Source organism: Triticum aestivum, chromosome 1D (assembly GCF_018294505.1).
Source record: "Triticum aestivum cultivar Chinese Spring chromosome 1D, IWGSC CS RefSeq v2.1, whole genome shotgun sequence".
Lineage (NCBI taxonomy): Eukaryota > Viridiplantae > Streptophyta > Magnoliopsida > Poales > Poaceae > Triticum > Triticum aestivum.
In genome coordinates this window covers 230226253-230236966 of record NC_057796.1, presented here as the reverse complement: position 1 = coordinate 230236966, position 10714 = coordinate 230226253, and positions in this window count along the sequence as shown.

The following is a 10714-nucleotide window of genomic DNA, read 5'->3' as shown; positions in this document are numbered from 1 at the left end:
GTGTGATGGTCCCCAAACAAAGGGTGCATTCTTCTTGCTCAAAGCATGTAAAGGTGAAGCAATGGTGCTAAAATCCTTCACAAATCTACGGTAGAAACCGGCTAGACCAAGAAAACTACACACTTGTTGCAAATTGGTTGGTTGGGGCCAAGTTTTAATAGCATTGATCTTAGATTCATCAACATGAACACCCTTAGAAGATACTACGAAACCCAAGAAAACATGCTTATCAACACCAAAGAGGCATTTTTCCATATTAGCATAAAGTTGCTCTTTTTGAAGAGTTTGTAGCACGGTGCGAAGGTGGGTGACATGCTCTTTGAGAGATTTGCTAAACACAAGGATATCATCGAAGGAGAGAACAATAAATTCACCAATGTAAGGGCGCAACACATAATGCATAAGACGCATGAAAGTACCGGGTGCTTCCGATAAACCCATAGGCATGACTAACCACTCATACAAACCAAATTTTGTTTTGAAAGCGGTTTTCCATTCATCACCCTCTTGTATGTGTATTTGATAGTAACCACTTTTAAGATCAATTTTTGAAAAGATAGTGGCACTGCTAAGTTCATCAAGCATACCATCAAGGCGTGGAACGGGGTACCTATAGCGAACGGTGATAACATTGATGGGTCTACAATCGGAAAACATGCGAAAACTACCGTCTCTTTTTGGCACAAGAATGACCGGTACGGCACAAGGACTCAAACTTTTGCGCACATGTCCTTGGTCTATGAGATGCTTTACTTGCCTTTGTATTTCTTTGGTTTCTTCGGGGTTGACACGGTAGGGAGCCTTGTTTGGAAGTGGCGCTCCGGGAATGAGGTCGATTCGGTGCTCAATGCCTCGTAGTGGAGGTAGACCCGAAGGTAGCTCATCGAGGAAAACATCTTGGAATTCCTGCAATAAAGAAGATAACACTAAAGGAAGATTGTGAGAGGTGTTAGCTTTTGGTGCCTCGTCCTTGCACAATAGGACATAGTGTAGGACACTTGATGGGTTCTCACACACTTCTCTCATATCACGTTTGGTGGCAAAGAGAACTAAGTTTTTCTTATCCCTCATCGTGGAGGCACTCAATTTGGGCTTGTGGCGCTCACTCTCTTTTTGGTGGTTCGCTCTCTCACTATTCTCTCCACGATGGGTGTTTTGCTTGTCGGCGAGCAATTGGCTTGGAGACATAGGTCGTAGCACAAACTCCTTCCCTTTCATCTTGAAGCTATAGTGGTTTGTACGACCATTGTGGATGACACCTCGATCAAATTGTGAAGACATTAAAGACAATGGTGGTTCATGAAGACATTTATGATGAAGATTATGACATGTGAAGACATTCACTTGAAGACTATGGAGTGCAAAGACATAGTTGTTTCATAGTCTTCTTTGCTTCTTTATTGAGTCATAGGAACCACCGTACTGTTAAGTGGGGTCCAAGTGAACAAAGTCAGAATGACTGATGTGATGCTCAACCAAAATCCTATGTCTTCGAGGAAGACAATGAGAGCAAATCTTATCCAGAGCTGGATGAGTCAGCTTTGCTTGTAGCCCAAGTCAAGCTGTCGCGTGTGTTTCAAATCCGACCGTTGGACACGTGTCAGTTCCTTAGTGACCCAGGGTCATTTCGGACATATCATGTTGGGTTGCCTCCTGGCTATAAATAGCCCACCCCCTACACCATAAATTTGTGGCTGCTCAGAGTTAGTGCACGACTTTTGTCGTTTGAGAGCAACCCACCTCCGAAGCCTTTGAGAGAGATCCTCGCGAGGACAAAGCCCAAAACACCCAGAGCCAAAGAGTGTTAGGCATCACTGAAGTCTTTCTGTCCGCGTGACCTGAAGACTTGTTACACTTGAGGACTGTGAATCCTCCAGCCAGTTAGGCGTCGCGTTCTGAGCATCCAAGAGTCATTGTGTATCGCTGGTGAACGAAGTCTGTGAAGGTTCGGAAGTCTACCTTGAAGACTTACGAGAGTGATTGGGCGAGGACTGGGTGTCCTTAGCTCAAGGGGAATAAGGTGAAGACGCGGTCTTCTGAGTTGAATCTCAGCCTCCCTAACCTGACGTACAGTTGTCACAGCAACTGGAACTGGTCCAACAAATCCTTGTCCTCTCCAAGAGATTGGTTCTATCTTCTCCCTCTCTTTACTTACAGTTTGTCTTCGGGAAGTCTTTGCATGTTTGCATTATCTGTTTGACTTCACTGTGTGACTACTTGTTCTAATTGGCTTCATACTATCTTCCATCCTGATCCATACTGCCTAGCTGCTAATAGTCTTCGTGCTTTCACTTCATTGAATACTGGTCTATGGCTTGCCTAGTGTAGTCTACCTTCGCTGCATGTTAATAGGTACATTTCTACCGTTTGTCTTCAAAACTTCCATGTTTTGAAGACTTTCATAAAAATCGCCTATTCACCCCCCTCTAGTCGATAACTAGCACTTTCAATTGGTATCAGAGCAAGGTACTTCCTTGTTCTGTGTGATTCGGTTTAACCACCTGGAGTTTTAGATATGTCAACTGCAGGGATAATCAAAGTCTCCGCTGTGTGCACTGTCTTCGATGGCACTGATTACCCCTACTGGAAGAATAAGATGCGCATGCATCTTGAAGCCATTGATGTTGATCTATGGTATGTCGTCAAGAATGGCGTTCCCAAGACTGGTGAAGGTGTCACCCCTGCTGATGTCAAGAAGTTCGTTCAACTGGATTCTACTGCCAAGAACATCATCTGTGGTCATCTGACCAAAGGATAGTATGGCCGTGTGAGTGCTCTGGAAACGTCGAAGCTAGTCTGGGACTGGCTCTCCAAGGTCAACGAAGGCGTCTCAACCTAGAGAGGTCAAAGGATCAGTGTTCTTCGCAACCTCTTCAACCGCTTCAAGAGGAACGATAATGAGAATGTCCAGCTCACGTTTGATCGCCTCACTAACATCACAAATGAGCTTCATGCTCTCGGCGCCACTGAGATCACCAAGCATGAAATCGTCAAGACACTCCTGAGATCACTTGACAGCTCGTTTGACACCCTAGCCCTGATGATTCAAGAACACCCTGACTTCAAGACACTCGATCCATCTGACATACTTGAGAGGCTCAACACACATGAGTTTTAGTTATCTGAGAAAAGAGATATCTATGGTCCCAACTATGGCCGAACTCGTGCTTTGAAGGCGAAGGCTGTTTCCTCATCTGAAGAAGAATCTGACTGCAGTTCCGGTGATCCTGAAGACATTGGAAAGGAGCTTGCTATGCTTGTGAAGAAGTTCCAGAAATTCACAAAGAAGAAAGGCTTCAGAAAGTCTTCATGATCCAGCTCAAGAAATGATGAAGCTTCTACTCATGACCACAAGAAGAGAACATGCCACAAGTGCAAGAAACCTGGTCACTACATCTCTGTGTGTCCGCAGTGGGACAATGAAAACAACAACAAGAAGAAGAGCAAGGAATATGATTCTGATGATAAGAAGAAGAAGAAATCCTCAAAGTCTTCTTCCAAGTCTTCATCCAAGTCTTCATCATACAAGAAGAGCTCATCTGGCAAGGCTCGTGCTTTTGTTGGCAAGGAGATGGATTCAGAGGAGGAGTCTGCTTCAGAGGAGGCGGAGGTGGAGTCTGAGGAGGAGTCCGACTCTGGTGTTGCAAGTCTGGCTCTAGCCACAGCCTACGTTGCCAAGTCCATCTTAAACACTGAAGACAATGGCTCCGTCACCAACGATGATGCTAATGACAAGGACGACTCCGCTCCCACCTACTGCTTCATGGCATGTGGTGCGAAGGTAAACTCACGCGATGCTTACTTTCAAACATCAAGTGAAGATGACTCTGATTGTGAATCCAAACCCAGCTACAAAACTCTTGCTAAAATTGCAACTGAACAACAGAAAGCTATGGAACATATTCAAAAACTGTTAGACAAAAGCGTTGACCTGTTGGACGCGGAAATGACCCATTCTTAGTCCTTAATTGAAGACATAAAAAATCTTCATGTTAAGTATGAGGAACTTGAAAGTCGTCATGAAACGCTCTCAACAACTCATGAAAAGCTTTCCTATGATTATCTTCAAAGGAATCAAGAACTTGAGAAATTGAGAGCAGTTCATGAAGATCTTCAAAAAGAAAACGAGTCACTTCGCGCTCAACAGATCAGTTCCGCTCAGGAAGAATTTGAACCACCATGTCTAAAATGCCTTGAGCGTGATAACGCTACTTCTGTTGCTGAATGTTCTACTGCTGCTACTGGTGCAATATCTTCAACTGTTGATGTGGTAACTAACCCCTCTGCTGAGGATGCCACTACTATTGCTGATGAAAATGCTAGGTTGAAGACATTGCTTGAGACAGGGATGTACAAAAATCTCAAAGGGCATCAGACACTGTGCGATGTCCTCAAAAAGCAGATTCTGAACCGAAACCCTAGGAAAGAGGGTGTTGGGTTCGAGAGGAAAATGAATGTTGATGGTTCCTACTGGAAGCCTGAGCAGTACCCCAAAACCACATGGGTTGCTGCAAAGGGACCTTCAGTGGATCCATCCACCTTATCTGGCTTCACTTGTGCTAACCCTATTATCATTGATGAATCCTTTGATGCAAACTATAAACTGTTTGAGAATCAGAATGGTGAAGTGTTTGCCAGGTATATTGGTACTAACTGCAGGAATGGACCACCTATGAAGAAGATCTGGATGCCCAAAAGGTGTCTTGAGAATCTTCCTGTGAATGTCATCATGACACCACAAGGGAAGAAGACAAACCCCAGACCAAAGGCTTCATATGGCACAAAGGCTTCATACAGATAGAGGACTCACCTGAGTCACCCTAACGGCAATGTTTTGCAGGGAAATCATACTCAGACTTATGAATATGAGCGTGTATCATCAAACCGCTATGTTCATAAGACTAAGAACTACTCTGCTTATTCATATGAGTACTATTCACCTCCTGCAAGGCTATTTGCTAGGGCTCCAAAGCCGAAGTTCACAGATGCTGCACTTAGACTCATTGCTTCGAAGCCACCCCTGAAAATGTGGGTGGTTAAGAAATCTTAACTCTCTTTTGCAGGGAAAGGTCTCCAGCCGTAAATCAAAGGCGTCCGATGCTATAGCTGGGGACCTAAAACATCTTGTGGGGCACAAGATAAAATGCCCAAATGGTCTCACTATGTATTTTGTTCCTGAATCGCTTGCCAATCATTCTATCTGTCCTAACCTTGATCTGAGCTTTGATAATCCTCTTGTGCGTCAAATGTTTATGCTTCACAATATTCTTGGTGAAGCCTATCCCCCTAACTGTACTGTAGGGTATGACACCTCATGCTTCAGAATGGATTATGGACAGCGGATGCACTAATCATATGACTGGCGATCAAAGTCTTCTCATGGACTCAACCTTACGTCCATCTGACAAGAGTCACATCACATTTGCTGACACTGGTAAAAGTAAGGTATTGGGTCTAGGTAGAGTTGCAATCTCAAAGGATCAGCACATGGATAAAGTGATGCTTGTTGAATCCCTTGGTTTCAACTTAATGTCTGTCTCAATGCTTTGTGACTTGAACATGATTGTGATATTTGGAAAATATCATTGCCTTGTACTAATGGGATCTGACAAGTCTCTAGTCTTTGAAGGTTATCGGAAAGATGATTTGTACATGGTAGATTTCTCAGTAGGACCACAACTTGCCGTATGTCTTCTAGCAAAATCTTCAGAGTGCTGGCTCTGGCATCGGAGGCTGGGGCATGCTGGCATGAGGAACCTGTACACTCTCGCGAAGAAGAAACACGTTGTAGGCATCGAGGGCGTCAAGTTCAAGAAAGATCATCTATGCGGAGCCTGCGAAGCTGGAAAGATGACTAGGGCCAAGCATCCCTCGAAGACAATCATGATGACATCTCAACCCATCGAGCTGCTACACATGGACTTATTTGGCCCTATTCACTACTCTACTCTCACTACTACTGCTTGTCTATGGCTTCGTCATAGTTGATGATTATTCAAGATATACATGGGTGCATATAATCCTTTACAAGAATGAAGTGCAGGATGTCTTCAGACGCTTCACAAATCGTGCCATGACGAACTATGGCATCAAGATCAAGCACATCAGGAGTGACAACGGCACAGAGTTCAAGAACACAGGCCTCGACACTTATCTTGATATGCTGGGAATCACTCATGAGTTCTCCGCTCCGTACACACCTCAGCAGAATGGCATCGTGGAGCGCAAGAACAAAACACTCATTGAGATGGCTCGGACGATGCTTGATGAATACAAGACTCCAAGAAAGTTCTGGCCCGAAGCCATTGATACCGCATGCCATGTCATTAACCGTGTTTATTTTCACAAGCTTCTGAAGAAGACATCCTATGAACTCCTAACTGAGAGCACCTGCCAAATGTGCTAGATGAAGTTCCTCCTGGTGAATCCATCAAGCTCATGGGTACTGGAGAGATCATACCTTCTGAGGCACAGCCTGAAGAGGAACTTATCATTTCTGCACGTAATCAACCTGAAGACAATGCTCAGCCTGTAGACAACGCTCGAAATGAAGAAAATGATCAGCAAGAGCAAAATCTTCGTCCAGTTCATCCTCGTGTTGCAAATGAAGTACAGATTGAGAAGATAATTGATAGCATCAATGCACCAGGTCCACTCACTCGTTCAAGAGCAACACAGCTAGCAAATTTCTGTGGGCACTTTGCATTTGTCTCAATATCAGAACCCAAGAAAGTTGCTGAAGCCTTCATGGAACCTGAATGGATTCAAGCTATGCAAGAAGAGCTTCAACAATTCAAGCTGAACAATGTGTGGGAACTAGTCAAGCGTCCTGATCCTCGTAAGCACAATATCATTGGCACCAAATGGATATATCGCAACAAGCAAGATGAGCATGGTCAAGTTGTCAGAAACAAGGCTCGTCTCGTAGCTCAAGGATACACTCAAGTTGAAGGGATTGACTTCAACGAAACATTTGCTCCTGTGGCTAGGCTTGAAGCCATTCGCATACTGCTAGCCTACGCAAATCATCACAACATCCTTCTGTATCAAATGGATGTGAAGAGTGCCTTTATCAATGGCAAGATTGAAGAAGAAGTGTATGTTGCACAACCACCTGGCTTTGAAGATCCAAAATATCCTGATATGGTATACAAGCTTAACAAGGCAGTGTATGGCCTCAAACAATCCCCTCGCGCTTGGTATGACACACTCAAAGACTTCCTGAAGAGCAAAGGCTTCAAACCTGGTTCCCTGGATCCCACTCTCTTCACGAAGACATATGATGGTGAACTGTTTGTGTGCCAAATCTATGTGGATGACATTATCTTCGGCTGCACTAACCAGAAATACAGTGATGAGTTTGGACACATGATGCAAGAGCAATATTAGATGTCCATGATGGGTGAGCTGAAGTTCTTCCTTGGTCTTCAAATCCGTCAGCAAAGCAACGTCATCTTCATATCTCAAGAGAAATATCTCAAAGACTGCCTGAAGAAGTTTGGAATGCAAGACTGCAAAGGTTACACGACGCCAATGCCAACCAAAAGTCATCTGGGTCCTGATGCCAATGGTAAAGAGTTCAATCAAAAGGTATACCTCTCCATGATTGGTTCTTTGCTTTATTTATGTGCATCTAGGCCAGATATCATGCTTAGTGTTTGCATATGTGCCCGATTCCAAGCGGCACCGAAGGAATCGCATCACTTAGCTATGAAGCGAATTCTTCGATATTTGGCTTACACCCCAACACTGGGATTATGGTATCCAAAGGGCTCAGAGTTTGATCTAGTTGGATTCTCGGATGCTGATTATGCTGGTGACAAGGTGGATCGCAAGTCTACATCAGGCACATGTCACTTTCTGAGACGATCACTTGTCTGTTGGTCTTCAAAGAAGCAGAACTGTGTATCGCTCTCCACTGCTGAATCTGAATACATTGCTGCTGGATCTTGCTACGCTCAGCTTCTATGGATGAAGCAAACTCTGAAGGACTATGGCATCCATCTGAAGCAAGTACCACTCTACTGCGATAATGAAAGCGCCATCAAGATCGCCAACAACCCAACTCAGCACTCGAAGACAAAGCACATTGAAATTCGTCATCACTTTCTCAGAGATCATGTCATGAAGGAAGATATTGATATCATTCACGTCAACACTGAAGAGCAATTGGCAGATATCTTCACAAAGCCCTTGGATGAGAAAAGGTTTTGCAAGTTGCGGTGTGAGCTAAATATCTTGGAATCCTCGAATGTCCTGTGATTAGGCACACATCCTAACACTTATGCATGTTGATGACTTAGATGTGCAACACACGAAGTAATGTATATCTTCAATCAATGAAGACTTACACAGTGAGTGTGAATACATTAATGCAAAATTTGACTTCGGAGCGCCATGATAATTGTGCGCCGTGTCTGGGTCTAATACTTCCTATACGATGGGTAACGCCACCACCAAACTTTTGTTTGGAGTGTTTTCTCTTGGCGTTGCATTTGCTAAGTCTTCACATTTGATTTATCTTCAACATTGATTTGTCTACATGTTGATCTTCACTTTGTTGATTTAGTCTTACTCAGATATATACGTATATTTGTGTTATGTCCTCTACAGCATTCACTTATGGCTATGTCTTCTTGTTTGAATCTTTTAGACTAAGTGAATGTGATCGGACCCTAACCTCTTCTATGCTTCTACCTCAAACTCTATCTATCCAAATCATATGCATTCTATTGAAACTGTCGAATGTCTTCTCCATGTCCTTGTCTACAGAAGATACAGAGACAAACATTGAATCTGTTTTAAATGCTCAATCCTTATTGCCTGAAACCCGGAGAAGCCGGAATGACCACCCGATAGTCCAGGCGTGCGTGGGAACATGGAACAACTTCCAATGTGTTGCATGTTCGCCACGTGTCCCTCAGATGTGAACCGCCAGGGGCACCTGCATAATTGCACTGTGCTTCCCTTTCCTTATAAATACACATCACATCACGATCAAAATCCTTCTTCCACCTCTCCACCTCAGACAAACCCTAGCGCCACCGCTAGCTCTCGACGACGCCGGCGACGAAGCGCTTAGCTGCCGCGACCTCACCGACGCCGTCCTCACGCCGGCCGCGGACATCGTCTTCTCCGCCGTCGCCATAGGTGTCCTCCGTCGCCAAGTTAGGGCACGAAAGATCGAACTGCTCGGCCTCCTCTCTACTCCGTCTAGCAGTTCTTCGTGTGGTAATTAAAACTCTCTTTTACTGCCTTTTTGATCCGATAGATTCATCTTTCTTCACCAAAAGTGGTTTCTGTGGCCACAAATTTGGATCTATCCTGTTCTGCATCTCATAATATGCCGAGTATATTCACTTATGCTTCACACATAGTTAGATTCCTCACTTGTACCTATTCTCGGATTCGTACAAATCTGGAACCGACTCTCAACATATAAGTGAATGTCTTCGCGCTATGAGGTCAATGTCTTCAAAACTGATTTATCTTCAAAATCTTCTGAGAATGCATATGACCTCTTTCCCTTCCTTCGCATCTCTAATGCTGTCACAGGTACATGTCCGTGGGAGAATTCCTTGGTTCTCATAGTCTGCATTCATTTGCAGAATTCTTACAGCATCACATCAATTCTCCCGAAGCTAGTTCTTGTCTGACCAGCAGACGGAAGCCTTTGACAGCTTTGAAGCCATTCAGTCTGAACTACATGGCCACAGAAAAGTCAGCAAGGAAGGGAGGCAGACAACGCCGTGGGAATACATCGAAGGATTTGCCACCAGATCTGTATGAGATGTACAAAACAGACCCAGAAGAAACCTATGGTGAACGCAAGACTCGAATCCAGTGGATTCGAAGATATTGGCAGAGGAATGGTACAAATACAGATTCATCACTGCTGAATATGCTGAGAACAATGCCATCAAGCGACCTTGGGGAGATATCTTATACAAAAATCTTCCACCCAGGTCCAGAACTGAAGCCATTGCTCAAGGATTCTATCCTTGCATTGTTCGCGGACCACAGCCAGAGAATGCTGACCCATCTTCTCTGCTATGGTGCCGTGAAGACAATCCGTTCAAGCGCAACTACAAGTTTGTCGAGGACTCTGCAGCGAAGAACAAGAAGTCGCTGGGATTAGACTTCAACCCCGGTCCATCTGCTCCTCGGGCCGATGGCACACGCGATGCTGAACCCAATATCGTCAGGCCCTTCTACAACCTTGAAGGTCTCATCACTCACATTGCGGTTCAAGGGGCAGCCGTGGAGCACTCTGCAGATGACGCTGATTCTGATGAAGCGCCTGCTCCGCCAAAACCACGGAAGCAGAAGAAACCCAAGGCTTCAAAGCCCTCCACTGCACCAAGAGCTTCACGTGCGATGCCTCTAGCCACTGCTCCTCCTGCACCAAGTGTGCATTCTGAAGATCTTTCTCGTATCTCCAAGACTGAGAAGAAGAAGAAGCCCATGCAGATTACTGGTCAAGCACTGACCCCAGCTACCGTTCCGAGGAATGAGAACGAAGCCATTGATCTGTCAAGTGATGACGACCTTGGCGACGATGCTCTCAAGCTGCTGATAAAGAGCAAGCAAGAGGTGGAAATCTTCAACGATCTCCCCCTTTTCGATGTGGACATCCTGAACAAGTTCATTGATGAGTGGTTTGACAGCCCAAACTCAGTTTTGATGATCTTCAGCTCCCAATTGGCCTCAGCGT